The sequence below is a fragment of the Octodon degus genome, unplaced genomic scaffold (assembly GCF_000260255.1).
Source record: "Octodon degus isolate 3935 unplaced genomic scaffold, OctDeg1.0 scaffold00041, whole genome shotgun sequence".
In the NCBI taxonomy this organism is placed as follows: Eukaryota; Metazoa; Chordata; class Mammalia; order Rodentia; family Octodontidae; genus Octodon; species Octodon degus.
This window is the reverse complement of record NW_004524617.1, coordinates 11,799,552-11,803,050: the sequence shown is the minus strand read 5'-3', so window position 1 is coordinate 11,803,050 and position 3,499 is coordinate 11,799,552. Positions and strand designations below refer to the sequence as shown.

The 3,499-nt window shown below is 35.3% G+C and overlaps 1 pseudogene; it reads left to right on the top strand.

Moving 5' to 3' along the window:
* The first annotated feature begins 216 nt into the window (after nt 1–216).
* LOC101569585 lies at nt 217–2,106 on the top strand (annotated as a pseudogene).
* Nucleotides 2,107–3,499: the final 1,393 nt, after the last annotated feature.

Below are 3,499 nucleotides of genomic sequence, written 5' to 3'. Positions count from 1 at the left end.
TCCAAGATTGTAATTCTAGGAAAAGTTAGATTCCGTGATTAGGAAAAACTAGAAACAAAATCATCATTTGCTGGCAATAACAGCAGCAATATAGTACATACAAGAGAAAGTAGAGGCTAACCTCAAACTCTCTCTGGACTCTGAAACTTTACCAGTTAGTTCTGAGGGCTGGGTGTGGTGGGCTTTTCCATACACTTTCCAGGACAGAGGTCCAACATGAGCCAAGTTCTGTTCCAGCAACTAATTTTATTACAGGTGAAATGCAAGGAGTGTGGGGAGAAGATTCAGGGATTCACCTGAGAGATGATACAGATACATTTTTTATAACCTTATTATACCTGAGGAATATTTGCAAGGTTTAAAATTCCAACAAGGTCTGCTAGTATACTTTTTTAGCTTTCCTAGCAAAAATTCATAGATCTTCTTCAGCAATGTGCTTAAGAACATGCCAAAGAAATCCTAAGGTTTTGCTACAGTTTCTCCAGGAGCTATTCTGGATAACTCACCTGCATTTTTAAGTGTCATAGAGACAAACCCTTTGAAGCATCTTATACACCTCTCACTAAAACTTTGACCTGGAAATTATGTGGAGATAAAGAAATTTCTGGCAGGCTGCTTAAAATGTAGCAAGGAAGAAAGATTATTATTGACACAATCACTAGATGATGTTCCTAGGCATCCTTACAGAAAAGAAATTGTCTGAAAAAATATAAAAATTAGATAAGTTACAAAATAAATGGGCATCACATACAGCCTCCTTGGCAAATAAGCATTCTCCGGAACTCATCAATGAGAAAGAAAAAGTATTACAGGCACAGGTTCAATACTAACAGCAGCCTGAACAACAGAAAAAAGATTTAGAAGTCCTCCCTCAGGGAAGCATCCACTAGCTACGAAACAGTGTCTGAATTAGTAGCAGATAGTAAAGATCTGACTGAGAGGAAATATTAAGGAGCCTCTACTACTAGAGAGCTCAAAGCAAAACTTTCTGGTGTTGAAGAGGAGCTACAGCGGACTAAGCAAGAAGTCCTCTCTTTGCAAAGAGAGAATTCTACACTAGATGATGAATGTCACAACAAAGGAAAGCATATTAATGAACTACAAAGAAAAGTGGCAGTTTTGGAACAAGAAATTAAAGATAAAGACCAGCTTTTTGCAAGAACAAAAGAAGCATTTGATACAATTTAGGAACAAAAGGTGACATTAGAAGAAAATGGTGAGAAAAATCAGGTACAACCCAGAAAACTTGAAGCTACAATAAAATTATTATTAGTAGAACTTCTGAGGGCAAATGAAACTGTCAAGAGGTTACAAGGAGATCTCAAAACTCTCATGGGTAAGTTGAAACTGAAGAATACAGTTACTAATCAGCAAGAAAAACCATTGGCTCAGAAAGAGGAAAGATTCCAAAAGGAATTACAAGATACTGGATAATCTCTCTGAGCAAAAAACAAGAGGTATGCAAATTACAAGAACAATTAGAAGCTACAGTTCAAAAATTTAAAGAAAGCAGACAACTTCAAATAAACAATGAAAAGTTAATCACATGATTAAATATACAATTAAATGAAAATCTGCTTGTGAGAAAGCAAAATATATTGGGACCTTCTACCAAACCATTTGCGCATTGCAGGAGCAGCACAATCAGAAGTGGAATTTCTCCCAACCTGAATGTGATTGATAATAGACTTGCTTATTCAAGCTGTGGGATTGGTTGTCCTGTGTCCTCTGCATTTGCATTTCAGAATACCTTTTCTCATCTGATAACTGTCAAAAATATCATCCACCCAGGTTTTAGGACCTTAGGTTCAGTTTAACTAGCAATCTACAAAACCAACTACATCACTAGGGGATAATCACCGAAGAGCAACTGGTAGTATTCCATGCTCAAGTGATAAGGAAAATAGTGAAAATTGAGGGCTGGAAAAGAAACACGTCAAGAGAAGACAGTATTCTTTTATGTAGCATCACCCAGAATCTATTTATTAATGCAGAGCATCAGAAAAATGGCACTCTAAGAACATTACAGATTTCTTCCAAACTGCAGTGCTCACTTCCACATCTTCAGCATATTTCTTGGAACAATCATCAAGCAGTTACTTTTAACACTATTTCAATAATTTATTTATATTTAAAACCAGGAAAATAAAAAGTAATAATAGAAGTCCAAGCCAAAGCAAACAATTTTCAAATTTTACTTAAGCTAACACTGTTATGATTCTTTTCTTCCCATAATTTTATTGATAAACAAATAGCAATGAGACAGTTTCAAACCAAATTGGTAGGACAGTTTCAATAATTAATACATTGCATACATTCTTCTTAGTGGCTAATTGTTGTACAAGGTGCAGATATGATATGCTATTTACAAACACCATTAGAAAAAATCATTCTATTCATTAAGAGAATGTAACTATATATCTCTCTGAACTACTTTCAATACACACATACAAAATGAACATTCATCTGTACACCCTTTTCTTGTTAAGTTCTGTTATTTGAATTTATAGGTGTATAAACTCAGCAAAATATTCTCAAAGAGTCCAGTAGCCCATAATAGTATTAGGTCTTCTGCTTGACGGGCAATGTCAGAAATTGTTGACCTGAGTCCCCTACAGCTCAACATAACAACATGGCTTTACTTCATATATTTTGTTTTCATACTGTTCTACTGGATGGTTCAGACCAAGGTTAAGCAGGACTTATGCAACAAGAGTAGTAGCTTTTGGGTCTGATAAGGTCAGTGAAATCCCCTGAGGATTTATCCTGAGATCCTGTACCTCAGATTAAAGAACCTTTGTCAGTGTCACCCATACGGATGACTCACGGACATTGCTTGCCATATGTGCTCTCTGTGAAAGCATGAGAGAATGTTTTCTCTCCATGTGACTCTCCTTAGGCACACTCTACATCACTGATCACTTTAATCTTTGGCCCCATAATTTCCTTGATCAGAAAATTTGGGACCCTGCCCACTTACATGATGTAACATTACAAGTTCTCATATGTCCCGAGTCTTGATTCACTTTGAAGGTTAGGGCCAAAATGTTGGCTATTCTTGCAGCCCTCCTTTTTCTCTAATTTTGGTCTGCAAACTTAGGTTGTTAGCCATCCAGAAGACAAGATTATTGTTATTACCATACAACTTAGGCTTTTAAGCTTAACCTCACTATCTGTCTGCATATCAAACATCTTAGGCATAATATGGAACAGATATCGTTCATCAATTTTTTTAATTTTTTAAATTTATTTTTCATTTTTTATATTTTTTATTTTTTCATAATTTTATTGATAAACAGATAGCAATGAGACAGTTTCAAATCAAATCGCTAGGAGAGTTTCAATAACTAACACACTGCATACACTCTTCTTAGTGGTTAATTGCTGTACAAGATGTGGACATGAGATCCTATTTACAAACACCATTAGAACAAATCATTCTATTCATTAAGAGAATGCAACTATATATCTATCCTAACCACTTTAAATATACAGATAC